Here is a 21793-nt window from a genome sequence, read left to right as displayed (position 1 = left end):
CAGAAACCATTGGAATAATTTAAGTGATGTGAAAGAATGTTTTGTGATAATGTTATCACTCTTGCTCACTCTTCAGAGAAAATTGACAGCGTGAAAAGTCCTAATGTTACATAAAATGTGATTCCCAGCTCTGGGATGACCACTACCACTCTGGAAGATCTTGAATTTAAGACCTAGTTCTGTGAAAAGTCTGCCCAGTGCTCAGTAGTGCAATGAGTTCTAATCAAATGTTAGGGATTTCCAGAAAGAGAATACAAGATAAACCTCAAAATATTGCATCATTTTGTAAATACATGTGTAGATGGCTTGTGTCTTGAATGCTGTGGTCAGATTCCTTCTGCCACCCTTCCTCACTTCGAAGAAGATCAAATGCATGGAATATCTTTGCATAAGGAACAGATTAATTGAGAGGGGCTCTTCAGCTCAGAGAAAAGGAGGAACTTTTCGAGGCTATGTAGTGGGCATCTATGAAACCGTGGAAAAGGGAAATAAGGTTTGGTTATTTGCTTAGTCTTCCAATACAAGATCTAAGGTCTGTCAGTATAAAACAGCCTGCGACCTCTTAGAAACAAATGGTGGAAATGTCCATGATATTGTCATAACATATATCTACTCTAGGGATGTAGCCCTGGTTTCATGCCTGAGATGTTTTGGTTTTCTCAAATTCTTTTCCCAGAGAATTTTCTGTAAACAAGAGAGGTGTTTTTGTAATCTGTACTTTATTTTCATTCCTTTTCCTAGGAGGGACTTCTTCTTGATGTCCCTCTGGTCTGACCAATGTGAGTGAAGAGGTTTGTCCTTTTGTCACCAATCAAATTGGTCTGTGTAAAATAGTATGTGAGGGAGACATGTCCTAAAAATGAAGGAGTCATTTTCAGCCTTCTGAAGTTCGGAGTTTGTGTCGTTGTGATGTAAAACAGCATCATAGGGACCTTCAACATAAGAATACTACACGTGCTAAAATATTTACAAGAATTCAAGAGGTGAACAGCTGAGTGAATGAAAATGAAAAAGGTTGTAAAGCACAAAGATATTACCTCTGCCTCAGAAGGCCCATGTTGTAAATTGTTCAAAACTGGAATGGTATTAGCAGAAGTACCACTGTGGAGTCACTATTCAGCAATGTTTAGGCCTTCTTTTCTCTTTGCCATAGGAGACCAGATATAATTGGTGCCTTTGGTCTGACCTAGTACACCGGTTTTTAAATTATTTCATTAAATTCTTATGATAATTGCCTGAAAGTTCACGTGAAAGTAAGAATGTCGTGTGAGGATAAGAATCAAGCACTGGTGTTTTTCAGAGATGTTTATAATGCTGAAACATGCCTTTAAAATGACACCTTTACTCTGACTTTCTCTGTTATCTCAGTGTTTCTAATCAATAAAGATTATTTCTGACATGTGGTTTACCAATGATGTGGAAGAGCTCCTTTGTTCACTCATATACTTTGATGAACTACATCATTTTTATGGTTCTGGGAAGAAAGATAAAGAATTACACTTGCAAGACTAGAGATCTGTAAAATATTTTCTCAGTGTTATACACACCTGGATGCATGTGGAAGACAGTGGTTTCCAAATTTTTTTAATATTATCTAGTTCCATGGAGAGAATATCATAATTATCAAGAGATAATGTTCTCACAAATACTATGCATATTCTAATTATCTATTGATTAATAGGCAGGATTCATTATATCGATTTGATCTGGTCATATGTACTATTGGTTTGGTTATAGGTCCAAATAATAATAATAATAAAGATTTCATTATTTTTGTGGGTATTATAAAGCATTCAGGTAGTCACCCATGGGCTGTCCTTCTGCCAGCTTTAAAGGGTTGCCCTGCTGCTCATATTTGAGTTGTCATTGAGGCATTTCTGCAACTGATGTAATAGATGCAGAAACAAGCAAAGACAAAAAATGACAGTGCAAAGAAAAAAAAGTTGCAGATACATTTTATTCAGATTCTTTTCTACTCTGAAGCAGAGTTTCTTTTGCAGTCAGTAACTCCCCTGTTGTAGCTGATCCAGCACAAGGCTTTCTAAAACTCTTATGTTCCCATAGTAATGAGTTGTTATTCCACAGGAGAAGTCCTGTTTGGGTGAAAAAATGAGATGCCAAGCTATCAAAATAGGTTCTGCCTTCAAGATAAGTTCAGAGTCTCTTCATATGGCAGAGCTGATTATCCTCCATAGTTCTGCTCTTTATACAAAGAATGTGGCTTCATATTCATGTAAACTCAACTCATTGGTAGAGTTGAACAACTGCTCTTCTGGCAGTGCAAGGAGGCTCTATACCTGCCTTTAAGATCTGAGAATACTAAAAAGCTAATTCATTTGGGCAAAAGTAACATGTCTGTGTTAGTCATATTTTGCAGTAAGCATGGATTATATAACCAAGGATGGCTTGCCCTCAGATGAGGCTTAAAAAGGGCTGTTTTCAGCAGCATCGACAGAAGAGTAAAAGCAATGAATTGTACCTGTTAGAAAAAGTAGTTTTATTTGACACTGGCTACTGACAAATAACTGTCTTACCTATCAATGGACCTTGTCCTGAGGTCTGAGCCCTTAGCTGTCGAAGAAGCTCTGGTCTGAGTCCCAAACCAATGCTTCTTCCTGTTCTTTTACTCTGTTCACCTGCCAGGCTTCTGGCACTCTCTTCCCACTTTCTCAAGATAGGCTTTGCTCCTAAATCTGCTCCCACAGTCTGAAGTGAAAGGTAGATAACTGCTCTGTAAGCACAGTATGTGCTCAGGCTTCTTCCAATGTGAGAATTGTGAGGAGCTGAAGGATGCTCAGAGGAGATAGGCTGCAGAGGGTGTGAGTTTGTTTGCATCTATGCAAACTGAAGTTTCCTCAGATAATGTTTGAGTGGGCATTTCTAGGATTAGTAGAATATAAACCTGCAATATTCCCACCAAATTCCATGTTTTGCTACCAACTCTAAAGATGTCAAATTTAAATAAATGATGTGACAGTATATCTGAATTCCTTCTTTAAAGGTATGCCTCAAAGCCAAAAGAATACATCTTCTAAACCCATTCTCAGAAATGTCTCAATTTTTTTTTTTAATTTTATACTTAGCATTACTCATTGGTTTGGCCTTTATACTTTATTTCACTTATTTAAATGCCTTGACTTGAGAGATTACATCCTACCTGACTGCAGTGAGAGCTAAATCAGACTTTGCATATATTTACTGGGATGTTTCTTTAAGGTCAGAGTAAGGTTGACTTGGGTGTAACTTGATTGCTTGTAATACCTAGGTTAGAAATTTTTTTCTCAGTGTTTTCTCACTGTCACTATCCATGTTGTGCAACATGTCTGGGTCTAAATGCATGTCAGCTGGCAAGCAGGTAGCCACTATTACCTTGATGAACAAATGTAGCTTCCTCACTTTCAATGAATGGGGTTGGAGAACTGTGTGGAGAATTGTGGAGTGTTCTTGCCCTTGCAGCATTGGAAACAGATTTGCATAATCAAGCTCCAGTTCTTTTCCATCCAAATCATCCAGAGATACAGCATATTCTGTGAGGCTTTAGGTTGCCTAAGTGATAATAAAAAACCAATGTTCATTAGACTTTAAAAAGTCAGCATGTATATTTTTCAATGATGAGACAGTATATCTATATCATAAAGAGGGAAAATGTAGTCAAGGAAAACACAACTCAATTTTTAAGATGTGTTTTTGCACATCTGTTATGTTTCCTGGAACATTATTGTGATATAAAGGTGAAAAGTTCTTGGTTTATGGTTATAAAGAAGATAAGTATTCATTCTGATTCGAAATCAGTCAAAATGCGGTCTTCACCCTAGAAAAATATGTGAGGAAGATGTATTTTTCTTGGATTTCAGGTCTATTTTCAGTATCTGACTTGATTTGAATGACGGCATTGGCATTTTTGGGATAGATGGACTAGTTTTAAATTTTTTAGAACATAATTTAAGACAAGTATACTGTAAATTGCTAAAATCTGTAAGTAAAATGATAATTAAAAATTTGGTGGAATATAATAAAATATGAATAAATATAATAAAATATCATTCACTTCTAGATTTCCTTTGTAAATTACTTTATTTCCAAGAAAGTCAAATTTAGCAAAAAAATTTCACTTACAGCAGCACATTTTACATTTTCATTCTCTCACATTAAATTTAAATTGAGGAATTTCTGGGACACCTTTCACTTGAGCTATGACATTTTCAATTGGATGATAAACTGCAGCAGTGCCAGTGCATTGAGTGATTCTTATGCCGATCTATAAAACAACTGGTTAAAACTGGCAGAACATTGAAGATGAATGGAATGGCACTAGTCAGTGAGCTCTATTACTTTCTTATTTTTCTAGATCTGTGATGGTTAGAAGGGTGTTTTGTCTGTCACAGCTCTGCAGTGGTCATTCTTTCTCCAAACTCTACTACTCAGGGAGTAGGAGAGCTGCCACGTGCATAGAGATCAGAAAAGCAGAGACAGTAGATAAAGCCTCGTAAGTCTTAGATGAACTTGAATTCTAGGCAGAGTGGTATTAGAGAAGAGATGCAAAATACCTCACAAACCCCATTTTTTAGCATTTCTATTTTGTTTAAAAAAATCATCTTGGGGTGAGGAGGACTTAAAAATAGTAGGAATGAAATTTGAAGGATTTATCCTAGTCCTGTTCTTTGAATCAATTCAGATTTTTGAGGGCTGGGTTGCTGGTTAAGATTTCTGCTGTAAAGAACTTGCATCTTCAAGTCCTGGTCTTTCTATTATGAGTAATATGGTTTATATGGACATGCATTTCAGACTTCACTAGATCTCTGTAGCTGCAGAATATGCAGCACATATTTGCAGAATTGGGACTTTAATGGATTTCAGCAAGAAGTGCAGAGATATGGATGTTGATGATAGTAGGTGGAGCATGCAGTTGATAGTTGTTTTAAAATCTTTTCCATTTTATGTTTCTTGGAATATTGCAAGTGTACCAAAAAAGTCAAAGGGAGATCCATCACAGATTGTAGTGGGTCCTTCTGGCTACCACAAGATTTTTGTGGTTCAGGCTGCTTTTTTCTTTTCCTGATCTTTTGTCATTTATTAATACAGTCTTATTTTTAATTCTCAATGGTCTTTTCTGTGGTGGTGCTTAAATTCAATTCCAGTTGGGTTTTCACTGCTCCAGTTTGGTTTTATAATTTGTGTTTTATAATTTTGTAATTATTACTATTGTTTAAGATGGCCTCTCCTTCCCTCTCCTTCTCCCCTTCTCTCCTTCCCCCAGACTTTCCCGCCAAAACCTTGGTTGTCCTGGTAACCCTATCCCATAATAGTTGTTTACCACTTTTCTGTTAAGTGTCAATCTTTAAGTTATATAACTTCCCCACCCCCTCATCATGTATTCCTCCTCCCCAAGTTACTTATTATTGGTTCAAAAGTTGTGCATTCCCTCATTATACGTTGGCAAAAGGTTGTGATTGGTCCCACGCAATCCCACCCCTGTAACCCACTCAATAAAAAGCCGTGCCATTTCGAGGTCAGCGTCTCTCCTCGGAGCGCTGCCTTGGGGACCACGCACCCCTTGGTTGCACACCCTGAGAGTCCCGCCTTTCTATTCTGCGCACTATCCGCACCGTGGTCGGGTTTGCTCACGCCTCTGGCAAAGTGGCCCCCGGGTTGTAGTGGCGGCAGGGCTGGCCGGAGCTGCACCCATTGGAGAAGCCGAACCACTGCACTTTTCAGTTACTTACTTATTGAAACCTCAAACCATTAAAATAACAATAAAAAGTACTCATTCGCCCCAACCCTCAGTGTGTGTGAGTTTGTTCAGTCCAATTCTTTCCTTGTCTTGAAACTCCTTCATCATTCTAATTGGAGGATGAGGATTTGTGGTGGTCTTTTTTCACTTGCCAACATGGGATCTGACACTATTTGTCTAGTTCTTGTGTAGTTTCTGGAAGTCACCCCAGATTTTCATTCTCATTAAAAAATGAAAGGCCTTTGGGGCTTGAAAATGTATGTATGTATATGTATGTAACAGTAGGATTCTTTCAAAAAGGTGATCTAGGTTGTGGCAATACCCTAAATAGTGTAACTGCTTTCGTAACTGTAGTCACATGGAATGAAAAAGCAAATAAAATGGAAGAGAATCATATAGAAAGTTGCAGAGACAAGTAATTTAACAGTGTGAATGGACTTCTTGTTTCCATTTCTGTTAGGACAGCTAAGGTGGAGAGGAAAGCAGTAGGAAGAATAAAACAAGAAAAAGAAAGAAAAAGCAGACTGAAGGAAAATGAACTTAAAAGATACAGGAGGGCAAGACAGATTAGGACATGGAAGGCTGCAAGGTTGAGAGCTAAAGCAAGACTTCAGTGAGACTTTCAGAGCCCTTTTTGAATAGATTGTTTTTCTCTAATCCCCCTAAGACACCTGTTAGCATTCCCACGTGGAACAACAAGGAACAACTTGACAATAAGTCATATTCCTCACTGTTTCAGACTCTGTTAGTAGAAGAGAAAAGTAAATTAATAACCAAGTGAACAATAGTTTGAGAAACTGGTAGAAGAGACGTAAATTCTTCTTTCAGTAATCAGCATGAGGTGGAAAAAGAGCATCTTCATCGAGGAACACAGTGTGTATAACCTGATGCTTACAACACCCAAGAAAAGCCCCATATAGCCTGGGTGGGTCCTGTGCCATAAGCCCCTCCAGATGTAGTCCTTAGCTTACTATCCATGGTATAGCTCTGCATCAAGGCTGTAGAAATGTTTGAATCTCAAGTTTGAGTAGAGATCAATGATTACCAAGAAACACAGTTTACAGCAGACCAGCAGGTTTAGGAACCACTGTTGTGTAACCAAGAGGCTGATATGACAAAGGGTGTCACCAACCTCCTTTGACACAGATTCTTTATGAGAACCAGGTTGGCTGGAAAAAGAGGTTATTGCTTTGAGTATCAGGGATTCACCTGTTTCTCACAAAACTTTTCTTTAGTGGCCTCAAGTCACACTCTCCTTGATGCTTCACACTGAACACTTTCAGCAGCTTCCCAGTAAACAAGCCAGCTTTTGCTGGTCACATTTTTTGCTTTTTTACCTTGCTGAATAGAAAGTCTTCTACTACACCCTGAGACAGTGACTATGTCTAGGCATACTTTTAAAAACACTACTGGAAGCTTTCAAAGAGAGTTTACAGAATTACAATGAGATTCCCTGACATTTCAGGTTTTTTTTCCAGTTTGATGCTTTCTTTCTAGACTATCTTCATACGATGCTACAACTGAGAAATTGCTTTTCCCTTTACTTTTTCCACCCTCAGCTTTCACATGTGTATCAGTCAGTATAATTTTTGTTGTACTTTAAGTTAGCTAAAATGCGAACCTCAGGGGAAGCAAACGTCTTCCCACAAAGATGCATTCCTATTTTCTTTGCTGAAGCATTACTCTTGCCTTGATTTCCTTCATTTGTCTTCAGAATAAGCAGTAGTAGCACATTACCTTTACATCTATATTTGTTCTTTTGCCTGCTTATTCCATAAAATCAGATAATAGCCTCAGTGCACTGATGCAGATTCTTGGAACTCTACAGTTACATTTTGAAATCATGCTGTTACCTGGGTTTTTAGTAATATAAAGGAAAGTTAAATATCCACTAGTTACATCAACAGAGTACTCTGTAATCACCTTGAATAAAAGCTTTTCTCATTCATGAACTAGAAAAGTACTGTTTAGAATTCTTACACTGCATATTGTTATGTTTCCTAAAACAACTTATCATGAAAAACAAAATAGGATTTTTCTAAGCCAGACTTATGTCAAATTCTATTAGCTTTACCTAAGAACCACTGAATTCCCCTCTTCTAGAGGTTTAGGCAAACATTTTTTGTGAAAAGTTTAATTTAGCAGAGTGTTCTAACAGACTTATTTCTCAGTAATTCATAGTCTGTCTTGTACTTAATCTTGTAGAGACAGATGCTGTGAGCTGAGGCATTCTGCATATGTGACATAAGTAGCCTAACAATCACTGTTATTCAATCTCCCCAAAATAGTTTTCAGCATCCCTACTGTAAAGAATCATCAGAAATTCAGATAAATATTAAGTGTTGTGCAGGTCCTATTTAAAAAACAAACAAACAAAAAGCCAAAATCAAAAAAAACCCTTAGAAAAATTATTCTTAAAAATAATTCTCAGGTTTCTTATTTAAGTTCTATAGCTGATTTCATTAGAAGGAGTTTCTAGCAAATAAAAATGCAGTTGCATTTCAAATATTTTTCTTATGAGTTTACAGGAATATATTATGATCTAGTTGGCAGAATTTGCTTAATGAAGAGAACTAGGCTGCAGCGAGACTGAATTATCTTTTAGAACTAGGGAAGATGTTCTTTTCCCCCTCAGTTAGGAATGGCATGGGAATTCCTGTTTCATGGAAGCCAATTTGTCCTTAGTCATCTTCTATATTCATAGTTATTGGAAATTATGTTCTCTGTTCATGGCTTACCTTTTTTTTTAAGCTGAGCATGTAACACTTCACGCCAATGTGACAGAGAAGTATAAAAGTTAAAGAATGGGATTCAAGCTATAATTTGTAGGTAGTGAGGTGAAAAAACTTTTCAAAAGTTGAAGCACAAAAGTAAAGTGCAGTGTTTGCAGTGGAATGTTGGCTTTACCAAATAGCAATATTCATGTTTCCTATCCCAGGAATAAGTAGTCAAAAGACAAGGGGGAAAATTACTTTCACTATATCAATTGAAACAGAATAGGTATAAAAACAAAGAAAACAAAAGATGATAATTCAGCCCTTTGTAAAGAAGAATAATTTTGGAAAATAGTGGCTCAGTGTCGGAGATTGGTTTTCATCCTTGCAAAAATCATAACTGACACTAATACCTGTAAAATAGCAGGTACATTTGTCTGGAGATTGCAATGATAGTGTTTGTTGTTCATTTTTTGGTGAATATTTTAAAATTAAACAGAAGGCATACAATACCACAAGACCTTGCTCCAGCTCACATATCTTCTTTAATATGCCTGCCTTAACTGTACAGCTGCTATCACCAAAGCATCAGAGTGCCCGATAGCCCATAAGGCTCAGGTTTATTTTCATGATTTTATGATTAAAAGTACCTATGCTTGTAAATCAGAGGATCTATGTGACTTACATGTACAATCATGTAAGGTTGTGTTTCTTCCCTACTGAACACCTCTGTGTTGCCAACAGATCAGAGGCTTGTGTACCACTTTTTATTGTTGGCTTCTGACAGTGGGAGGGATTCTGAATACTGTAAAGATTTCTGACAGTTTCAGAAAAGCTGCCTCCATCCCTGAGAGCACTAAATCAGGAGATTGCTGTAGGTGTCTGTTTCTGCTTTTAGAGGTGGATAATGGGAAATACTCAGAAATGAAATGGTGCTACTTCTGCTTTCTTTTCCTTTTGTGTCTTTTGATCCATTCCCAAACTTCTTTTTGTGTCTCTGACCTTCTTGTATGAAGGTCAGAAAAATGTGAAAGTTGTTCAGCTATCAGGCATTGCCATAGCTTACCTTCCCTTGGCAAACCCAGCCAAGTGTGACAGAGCATTCTAAAGTAATGTAAATGGAGTAAAAATGTGGAGAGCTTTTTTTGTAAATACTAACCTTGACTTACACTGTAATGGAGTCTGTGGAGCCACACATATTTATATCAGATCTTTGTTATATAACTGTCTATCTTATAGTTACCCAACAGTGTATACTACACTGTTTAAGGACAATTTTCATGTATAAATTCCTCTTTTTGATATGGTGCTACTTTTATTCCTATGTATTGACCTAAGCTTTGTAAACATGATAGAGAAGCAATTGTTTTCTGTCCAATTAGCCCAACCTTTGCCTTGGCTGTTAAACTTTATGCAAAATTTTCCTTGCAGTCTTTGCAGTCCAATGAAACAAAGATAGACTTATAACTCTTTAGGATTTTTTGGCAAACTGCTAATAAGAGCTTTTTAGAATCTGTAAGACCTTCAGCTGATGGAAAAGTATAAGAGGAAAAAAAAGACTGCAGTCTTGCACAGGCAGTAATGATGACAGCACCATTAATAACACGGATCATTAAAATTTATAAAAAGCTATTCTTAATATAGGATATAAATACATTTCTCAGGCAGAGCTATGAAATTTATAACTTTTTTATTGTCACCAGAGGACCTTCCTAGTGCTCTGCACCCCTCCACTGTCTGCCCTCCCTCATAAATCACCGTGTGGTTAATAACCTAGATTACAACTACCAGTTGCATTTACAGAATTAAATATTGACTATGTGAAAATGTTATTACATTTTTACTGATCAGAAGACCGCAGAACAGCCCTGCAGGACATGTAGCTGAACAGAAATATCAGTGTAATCTTTGTTGGAAACACAGTTATGGTATGCTTGGTAACAAGTGACAGTTTTTAGCAACAGAAAAGAGGTGGTGGAAAGTGAACTTAATTTCACACTGAGCAACACATTACCCAGAGCAAGTTGTGTATTAAAGCCACTTCATTTTTGGCTGAGAATTTCAAGACCAAACACATGAAGTAACTTTTTGTGTTGGCAAAATTGTACATCAGAAAGTCTGATAATAGATCTTCTCAGGTGTGAGATCTTGGTGAAACTGAGCTGCATTTATATCAAGTAATGGGGCTTCTGCCAGGTTGGCTGGGAGGCTGACTTAGGTTTTAGTACTTAATGAATGGTTTCTCATACCACTTCATGTAATTTTTTTCTGTTTTCTCATTGGATGAATTATTCCAAGGGTCTTTTGAACTTCCTCTACTCCGTAACACATGAATTAATGTAACTGTCAGAATAAAAAGCTTCTTATTAAAAATAATTTAGGCTTTGATCCTTGTTATTTATTTAATAATTGGTTTAATAATCCTTTAGATTCCTTTGATATAGTTTCATTATTAATGCAAGTCTTTACTAGGATTCAAGAAAAAAATCACATGTCCAGGTAAATTGCCATTTTCCATGTCACTATTACATTCCTGAACTTCCATCTGTATGTGTTCAATTTTTTAGTCTCTTCCTCCTGAAGGAAAGTAACTCTTTATTTTTCCCAGGTATAATTTTGCTGCTTCACTGGAAAGAAATCCATGCTGCAACATATTTTAAAAATTATTTCAATCCAAATCAAAGTGATTGATTATTTTTAAATAAAACGGTATTTTGAATATTTCTTTGTCAATTTGCAATCTAAACAAGTTTCAACTTACCATTTTAACCTGTGTTTCCACAAAACCAAATAATACTTTTATTAGGCATAGGTCTTCTTTGTCTTCTCACATTTTCTTGGTTATCTGCAAACTGCCTTTAATTTGCTGACAGATTCTCTGTTATTCTGCTGGTAGACAGACATCAGCACTGGAGGAGGTGTTTAATTTCATTCATAGGTGAAAGAATGATATCCTCTTTCTTTATCATATGAATCTCCTCAAATCTTCCACAGTCTCAAGAACAAGTCAAAGTTTCCAATCTGTGATGACCTCCAAGTTTAGCATTATTTAGAGATTTGTAATGAGCCCTTGCTGGAACCCAATGCAAATCACATTAAAAAATGTCTTAATTGTAGTGATTGTGGGAAAAATCAGATACTTCACTCCTTATCCTTTCAAAACTCTTTTTGGATTGGAAGAAGCAGAGAGTTATTCTGGAGAGACTTCTTGTAGATGTAATAGCAAAAGTGCCAGATTTGTGAAGTGTTTCATATCTTGCTTTGATATCTGACCCTGCTCACAAGAGTCCTGGCCATTTGTCAGATGACTTTGGTTATGAACTATTTTGGTGTCACTTTGCAAAAGTTATTCCAGGTTATAGTGGCACAGAAGCCTGTTTGTGAAACTTTACTTCAGAACAGATATATATGTATTAATTAATAACCAATAATGCATTTTCAGCGAATTTTAAGATTATATTTAAGATTATTATATTATATTAAGAGTATTTATTTATTTTCAATAATAACAACAACAATATTTTAATAATATTTGACTTTTTCCAAGTTCTGTAGCATATTAATATCATTCACTTTTATATTAGGGGGCTATGTAAAATCTATTACCATTGAAGGAATTGTTCAAGTTTTTTATTCTGTTTTGTGTATAGTTCTCGTTGAATAAATGTTCTAACATTATGTATCAGTGAAGATCCTGATGGGAAGGGGTAGCAGCCATGCTTCAGAGGGCAACAGGGAAAGAATTAGAAACATGAAGAGTTGTTGAGTGCTGAGGAATACAGAAATGTGCACAAAACCAAGGAATTGATATCCCTCTAGACACAGACAACAAACAGTGAATAATTTTTACCAGAGAGAAGAAACGTTTGCCCTGCCTAAGAATTCTGCTGTCACACAGTTCTCTGGCTGTATATATCTGTATGGGAAATATTCCAAAAGATGACCTTTGTGTCCCGAGTGGCATTTTGTATTTCATTCCCTGAGACACTGACATCTGAAAGCTTCCTTCTCTGCTTGTGTGGCCAGACCACTTCAGTGTCCTTTTGGTCATGGTAGTATCACAAGACAGGGATATATTTAGAGAGCAGAAAAAAAAAATAGAGGTCAGGTAGAAGAATAAGAAAAAGACATATAACGGGAAAAGATGACAGCAGAATCATAATTTTCACATAAAAGGAGATGTCTAGCATTTCAAAGCTCCAGGGCATGTCACGTAGGACCTTCTGGATGGCTCAGTCCAATCAAAGCATCTCTTAGAACAAGGAATATGCCAGTAGCCCATCTTGAGCCTCAGAATCAAACTCTGCTTCTTTCTCACTAGGTGTTTTGATGAGTGACACACTGGATAGCTGCTCTTTCCCCTCCAATTAGGCTTAGCATCAGAAATGTTGACCTTATTTAAGCCATTTCTCAGATTTCTTTGAATTACTTGAAATGTCTCAGCATTTTATTAGAGTTTAGTCATTATACTTCTTATTTTGAATGAATTCAGATTTGAGGTGGTGTTGACTGACCCCAGTGGGATGAAGTCAAATCAACCATAGTTGACTTCTACCATTGTTGACTTCTATACATTCAAGGTTATCCTTGATATAGAGTTCATCTTCTCCTCTTCTTTTTTCCTTCCTTTACAAAACAACCTATAGCCATCCATCATGGTTTTTCCATATAGCCTATAGCCTATATGGGTTTTTCCACCATGTTTCAGTTATTCCTGTGATATCAAAATTTCTGATAGGCTCAGGAGCTCCAGTTCCTCCTTGTCTGTTTCTTAGCCTGTGTGCATTGGTATAGGTACATTTAAAATTGTTGGGCTTCTGTTTCTTATCTTGGGAGACAGCTAGGGAATGTTTGCTCCTGCTCTTGTTGGCCTGGCATGTTCTCCTGGCATGAAAATTGCTACCTTATACCTTTCTTCCAAAGTCTTTCAGCTTAAAGCACACCTCAAAATGTTGGATATCCTGCTGCTCTTGGGCTAACAGTTTTCCTTCACCCAACAAGTGGTGTGGACCCTGTCAAGAGATGTGAACTTTGGACAGCCTGTTGCCTACAAAAAATTAGCAGACCATACAGGCAACAGCAGAGCAATGAGAGCAGTGGGAGGAGCAGTGAGGAGCAATTATATAAGTTCACATCAGCTTTTAAATAAAGTTGATGGAAGTTGAGGTATTCAGAGTGGTTTTTAGGCTAAATGTCATTAGATTAATTTTTTCTGCTATGTAAAGTGGTCTACCATGGGTAATATGGTCTATAATGTGTTTTTAATCTGCAATAATGCACAATAGAATTTAATATAGTTTATTTCCTACTATTTATTTATGTGTCTAGATTTGAAAGAGAAACACACATTTTGTTCTCAGATGTTCTTATATAGTTTTAATTGAGGGAAGTCTTTAATACAGACACAGACCTCATTTTGGCAAGGTATTTAGCTCTGGTTGGGCTAACAGAAGTTCATCTTTTTGGATGTAAATAAGGCCAGATGAGATGGGGCTTTGAGCAGCCTGGTCTGGTGGAAAGTGTCCAGCTGACCCCTACTGACCAAAGCGACATTCCATAGCGAATGTCATCATGCTCAATATACAAAGTGGGGGGTAGAAGATGGGAGGACATTTGGAATGATGGTATTCCAAGTCACCATGACACATGATGAAGCCCTGCTTTCCTTGAGATAGCTAACATCTGTCTGTCTACGGGAAGCATTTTTTGTTTTGCTCTGCATGTGTGTGGCTTTTGCTTCCCTATTTTATTGTTTTTATCTCTACCCATGAGTTTTCTCACTTTTACTCTTCTGATTCTCTCCCTGATCCCACATGGGGAAGTAAATGGATCTGTGGTTACTTGGCTACTAGCTGGGGTTAAACCACGACAAGTTCAAATACACAGACCTACAGAACTCTTTAAAGTGCTATGAGAAAAGTGGAATAATAACAAATACATAAAAATTAGCGCTATTGCAACATGGTAGAAATTTACCTCACCTTTATGGGAAAAAAAGGCAACAAAACAGTTAAGGAAAGATCTGTCTGAAGAGTTTTGGTGCGCAGTGCCCATTCTTCTCTTCCAACATGAAAGTGCCTAGTTTTACAGATGCTGATAACTAGACAGTATTTTCTCATGTAAATCAGATTACTCTTGATTCTGATTGACTCTTGAAAAAATTTCCCTCTCTTTTCCCTAATTTTTGCCAATTACCTTTTTTATTTTCCCTATATAAGACATTTCCTGTACTCAGCAGACCCTTTCAAAGATAGGTTTTTGACATGTGTTTTTATTGTTTCCCCACTTCTCAGTGTTTCATATTTGTCTGTTGAAGCTGCCCTTACAGTACAGGGAGGGAAACCTGTAGAAATAGCTGGTTGATGCTTCACACAACAATTAATAGCTTATTCACCTTTCATAAAAGATGCAGAGAATGCAGTATCTATTGGACAGCTGAGGACAGTCAGCTCTCAATTCTATTTGCACAATGTCATCCCATTAAATAGCATCCCAAATTAATGTTTGTATGTCTGAGATGTTATATTCCATTCAAGATGAAACTATGAGCTCTTTGCATGATCAGCAGCATTCCCTATCACCTGTGCACTCTCAGAGAAGAAGGAAGCAAACAGGGCTAGCATTCTTCTGTTAGGAAGGAAAATACCTACTTAGCAAATGAGAGGGAATGCAATAAAATTTGAAGCAAAGCATCTATGTTAAAGCAGACTTTGTGCTGTGTTGAGTCTTTCATAGCTCTTCATGGTACGTCTAATTAAAAAAGTATAGCTCTGCACAGATAAGTGCAGAACACAAAAATAATGCCAAACCTGAGCACAGGGATTTAATTTAGTCCTTGGAGAATTTAGATGGCTTTTAGAGCTATGTCTTTCTGCACGCAAGTGTCTGTACGTGTGTTTGCATAGACAAACAGGCAACAGGAGAATTACAGAATAAAATCTGTATATTTGTTTTTTCTTGATACAGCCTTCAGAATGAACCAGTTAACTACAAACTCCTTTCATTTCTGCCATAAAGTCTGTGAGAATTAGGGCACTTTTCCTTCATAAATATGATTTAATTCATGAAAGTGTAAAACTACTAAGACTTATTTTTTCCAGAAGAACCCAAACACTTAATCCATCTGCATTCAGCAGTTCTACCATGCTGTTTATTCAAATGAGAATTCTTAACAAAAAGGTTACTTCATTGGGCCAGTTTAGCTTGTTTGCCCAGCAGGAGCTCCGCACTTTATTTAAGCTTTTAAAGTCCATATCAGTAGCATGAGTTGATGTTTAGTGCACAATAGGGATACAGTATAGTCTAATATATGCATTTTTCCTTCGGAATTCTAATGGTTTAGTACTGAAGGAAATTTACACAAGCCTTATAGAAATTAAAGCAAGGCATTTATTTCATTCAGAGAATGCAGTGACTTCCAATGGTTGCACTGCTAAGGACTCTCAGCTTTGAAAGGGACCTTTTATTGTGCAGGAAGAAAGCTCAGATATAGCACTAAGCGAAAATTTCAGAGTCCAGATTAGCATGCCTAGCAACTCATTGCTGTGTACCGTTTTTTCCCAGTCCTCTACTAGCTGAACTCTTTCCGTACATCTTTAATTGATTGGGTTAATATAAACCCTCAGCACTACCAGTGTTTGTGTGGCCCCCATAATAAGGCTATTGTGTGCTTCTCTCTACTCTTGTGTTCCCTATTTAGGAATGTGTCGCTCTGAGCAGTTCAAAAGTGTGAGCAAATGAAAAAAGCCACAATCACTTCATTAATGATTTGTAAACAGAATATCCAGTACTGACGCCACCTGCATAGGCTTTCAGAAGAAAAAATACTGGATTTGCTGAAGCTCTGTGTAGAATCACTGTGGAATTTATTTCGGCAGAGTAAATAAATGCCCCAATTAACACTTTTACACTCAACCAAATGGTTGTATTTAGAGGAAACAGTTTCTTTCTTCAAGGAAAAATTCAAAGGAGACATGGGATAAAGATAAAAAAGAACACCCCAAAAACAAACAAACAAAAAAACCCCCTTAAATCTCTCTGAGCAAGTTTTACACAAGACGGCACACAGCAGTGGTTGAAGTTATAAAGGCAGACAGCAAAATGTGTTTAAAAAAGGAATGTGAAGTAAGAAAAAAGTTCACTGAAAATTTCAAAATAGCAGCAAATGTGTTTATAACTTCAGTTTGCTGCTGCTGTAGGCCTCATTAAAGTAAGCCTTTGTTTTTTCCTTTTCAAACACTACCTATTATGACAGCTAGAAACAGCTTACCAGCTGCATACTGTCATCTTGGCCTGCCAAGATATCATGTAATCATTCTCAGAGTGAAAATGGGTATCCACCACTGGCTTTGTGAAGATGTCAAAAAACCTAAAATTGCTCTGCATGCATATAGTTATAACTACACTGCATAGTTGTTGATTTAAGAAAGACTTTTAGTAAGCCCTACTGTGGTAATATTTATCTACTGTACCTTTCTAAATTAGAGGCAAGCTTCTTACATGGCAGCAGATATGCACAGTTTTAAGACCTGTCAAATACTGTGAAGTTCCTTCAAATACAAGGAAAGAAAATAAGAGTCAGGCTTCTTTCTGAAATGCCAGGCATTCAGCCACTCAGTGGTGCCTGCAATGACAACCCAAACCTCCTCATCAGCCAGGGGATCACCTGGCTCTCATATCTGATCTGCCATCCTTCTATACTCTGCCTGTTACTAAAGAAAACATGTTGCAAAGAAAGGAGACATGAAAAGGAAGCTCTGAGTATTTTATCCTGCATTTCTAAAACTGTCTGTGTCACCTAAGACCACAAAATCCCATAAGTAAAAAGAGGAGTGGGTCCTTATTTTCACTGGAGCAGGTGAGGAGAGATTGTGACCATAGTCAGATGTTCAGAACATTGCAGAGAGACCCTTTGGAGGGGAGAGTGGCCTTTGAGTGAGGCATGGCTTGTGCACAATCACTGCTTTCTTTCCTGTATCCAGAAAGAAGGGTTTCTCACTTCAGAGAAGGATTTCAAAACACTGATTTTTCTTTTTAGAGATGAAACAGCTGCCCATCCTGAGGTATATAGTGTCCTTCCCCACCCTCCTCGTTTCCAGTGCTCTGTACAATGCATTTGTGGGCAGGGTGAAACGTGCTGTCACCCTGAAACCCATCAGGATAAAATATTTTCTACAAAGCTCAGCAACAGAAAAAAAAAAAAAAAAAAACAAAACAAAACAAAACAAAAAAACAACACCTCACAGACACATTTTTTAGGAAAGAAAGAGAACACACCAGAGGATGTTGATGTATCAGTTGAGTTGGGTTGGGGATAAATGCCTCTTGGATATTACAGGAAGTGCTCCTCCTGTCCCACATTAATCTGAAGCAAGAAGGGATGCTAAAAAGGAAGCTTAGAATTTAGAAGTTTAGCTGACCAATTAAAGAATCCAAGTAGGTCCAAAAGGACTTGGGAACTCCTGAAAGCTTGCGGAAAAATCAGTCATTTTCGCTGTGAGATGCTATTTCCCAAAGGTTTGGCTATCTATCATTTTTATGCTTTATAGATCATTGACTAACTGTCCCATACAAAGATGTAAAGCAGGAGTAACGGAAATGGAACATAATTCTAGGATCCAGAGGTTATATGTGATTGCATCAAGAAAAATATTGGCATCATATTACTGTGAAGCTCTTTGTCCTTATTGTTGACTTCACTCTCAGTTCTCATATACAGGCTTATGGTAGTATTATATTCTTTTAACCTACAACTCTGAAGCATGGTTTTGCAAAGTTTTGGGTTCTATTTGAAAGATTGAATGCTATGAACAAGGTCTAAAGGTCTACCAAAATTGCTCAAACTGCTGTACAAATTATTGATCAAGGAGAACCCTGAGGTAATCTGAACCAGTGTTTCTGGCAGAGGATGCGACAAACAAAACAAATCACAAGAGTTAGTGGAAGCATGAGTTAAGGTACAAATAAAGTTAATATGTGTCATTAACACTTCAGCCTTCCTCCATAGACAAAGGTTTCTGGACAGAACCATTCTGGATGGAATAGTCAGAATTCTTGCTGATTTTCTTACATACAATGATGCAATGATGCAAAGCCATGAAAAGCAGAAAAACTTGCGGTGCCTGAAAGGTCTCACAAATTAACAGGCAAGATTATTGCCTAACTATTGCAGAAGCCCACTTCATCTCCTATTTTAAGCAAATGTTGGCAGGTATGACAGACAATTTAATCATTGCAGATGCCTCCAGCATGGTTACAAAGCAAAAAGATACGTAAAGTGAACATCAGTCCTACTCTGGGAATGTGTGCAAAACAGGCATGGATTTAGAGGATCAGCCAGGAAGTTGACTGTTTGGTCACCAGGCACTGATGATGATACCAGAGAAGTTTATTCTGTTTATTCTGACATGCTTTGTTTTAGTTTCTTGTTGCATTTCTTCATATTAAGACCTAACCATGCAAGAATTCTTTTGGTTTTCCCGATTCTCTTAGCAAGACATTCACAAATAGATAGGAGTGGATTTACAGTGTGTTCCCAATTTTAACTTTGGAAGAGACCAGAGAAGGAGGGAATAACACAGAGCTCTCCCTTCCTACCAACTGGACACAGATTGCATTATTGTTCTTTTTATGTAGTGTACATTGTGGAAAAATGCAAGATGATTTTTTTCTAGAAACAGTTCTGCAACCCTAAGAAACAAAAAGCATTTCACAGCTCCACAACAAGAACGTTGGACAAGTAGTTCTAATAAACATGACTGCCAAGAAAAGACATTCAGAACCTTTGGATGCCCGACTAGCAGACTGCATTTACCTGTCTTAAAAGGATGAGCTACACCAGCATTTTCTAAAGCTTTCTTATATGTGTAAGACACAAAATTCTCAACATATTTACATCCACTAATATCTGACTTCATTATGTGACCATCCTTGTTCCTTTAAGAAGCACAATATGAAGATTGTGAGGAGGCTGTCCTCCAGTTTCATACATGGCCATATTTTCTGGATAGTACCTTCTCTCTGTTTTAAACTTCTGAAAATGCAGTTTCTCTGGATACCCAACTCAGAATAGCCAGGAGAATTCTGATCCTTTTAGCCACTGAAGTGATATTATCATTAAAAACAGTGGGCTACAGCATCCTAGGATAACTAGCTGGCTCTTGAGTAAATATTTGGAAATAATTTACAATGAACAACCTCTGATTGTTTGTAAAATGTTTTTGAAACACAGTGTTTAGGTCTTTCAGGATAGATGCTCAAAAATAGATAACACAGTTACTTTTAAGTTTGTGAATGTAAGCTAAATTTCTCATGAATCTGTATTATTAAATTCTAGGCATAGTGCTAACTTGATATTTAAAATTGTAGTTCTCATGCTTCAGTAAACAAGCAAAGAAAATTTAATGTATGGAAGGTATGATTCCAAAGTTAAATAGGTTTTGGAAGAATGTCAAAACATTTTAACTCCAAATATTCTCTGGTCATATATTTACACAATTTTGTTTCTTTCAATAAAATCCAAATATCTCAAGCTAGTCTGGTGATAGTTAATGACTTTCTAGAACAAAACCACTTAAATACTTTGCAGAATTTAGTGTGGGTTTTTAAACTTTCTTTTTCTACTCTACCTTTTCTTTGCAATTTGCCAAAACTGTTATGTTCCCCAGAGTATGATGAGAAATTATATTTGCAGTATTTCAAATTATAGCAAAAGGAAATTGCACAGTGACCCTTCCTTATGTGCAAGAAATCTTATAATTTTCTGCTAAAAGGGGAGCATGTGAGGGTGTGTGATGCCTTTGAGAAAAGAAGCAGCCTTTTGTCAGTGCTAACAAACTATAATGTACAAAGTCATTTCATAAAGCTGAGCATTTGATTCATTTAAGAATTCATGCTCATCATTACACTGAAATTTGCTAATTCCTCTTGCACAATCTTTAAATACCTTAGATTAAGCACATACTAGAATGTGACAAAATCAATTCTCTTCACTATAAACTTGGGTAACTCATTTTTGAAAGGAACCAAAAGTCTTTGCTTTCTTAAGGAGTGTGGTCAAAGATTTACAATTCCACTTGGGAATGTTTTCTAATCTACCACTGAAGGTAAGTGGAAAATTAGAGACAGATTTTTCCATTCCAGAGAGGCACTGAATAGGGAGGAAAGACTGCTGTTCTTTGCAGTTATGACCAGCTAAATTCACTCAACTCCCTCCACTTCCTCATCATGAATTCATATTACTTAATGTATTTCTGTGACTCTTGTTAAGATGTAGAAAAATATACTGATGATCAGAGGAAAACAGCATAATGAAAAGCATTTTTCAAAATACATGTCTACTCCAGTCTTCTTTATTATTTACTCTTTTTTTTTTTGTGCTGTAAGACTATGATTCACAGCCATTTTTCTGGAGTCTGGTGGACTCCAGAAATGATACTGAAACTGAGGAAAACTATTTTAATATTTTGTGTGATTTTTTTTCTTAGACATATCTGGATGTCTTGAAAGTGCCATTCCAAAGGAAGGTAATATTCAGTGGAAAATAGTTCAAACTTGTCCAACTTCTTTTTTTTTCTTTTTTTTTTTCTTACAGCAATGCAACATTTCATCAAAAACTAAGCATAGTACTAAAATGTGACTTTGTTCAACCTCGTACTAAACTGTGAAAAGAACATTCATACCTTCCGTCTCATTAAGAAACATTATGCACAATGATGGCAATAATGATGGAACACAAAATATATATTTTAATGTGTTTTATTTAGATTAAAACTGTATATTTGATTGGCCGCCTGTAAATAGGAGAGCCAAGCATCAGCTTGACTACTTCAGTTCCACACGGAATAAAATTAGCAACTAGCAGTATTCAAACATGACTACAATACATTTTCTTTCAGTCTAAAATGGACATGACGATGGTGGGTCACAAGATCTTCAAATGAGCATGAACCTGGAAGTGATCTGGGTTCCTCAGAAAGAGCATCTTTAAATTCCTTCCATGAGCCATAGGGGAAGCTATTCTGCTGCCACAGAATCTGCTTTGGGAGCAGGGAATAAGTAGAAGGTGTGAATGGAGTTAATTATATAATTATGTGTTGTCATATGTCTGCTTGCTTGTTTTAATCTATGTTGGTGAGAATGAAAGACTGAAGAAAAAAACATAGTTTGGTTTTGTCTTTGGTATAAACAGTTTGTAACACCATTTAATATACTACATAATAACAAATATTGTAAGACTCAAGATGTATCTCCTTGTTTTAATTTGGTAGGTCTTAGAGGTTTGTTCATCCTGTAACTATGTTTCCTTCCCTGAGAGCGCAGATTAAATACATACCTTATATATGTATTC

The sequence above is a fragment of the Zosterops lateralis genome, assembly GCF_965231275.1.
Source record: "Zosterops lateralis genome assembly, chromosome: 1".
Taxonomy (NCBI): domain Eukaryota; kingdom Metazoa; phylum Chordata; class Aves; order Passeriformes; family Zosteropidae; genus Zosterops; species Zosterops lateralis.
This window is presented reverse-complemented; position numbering follows the sequence as displayed.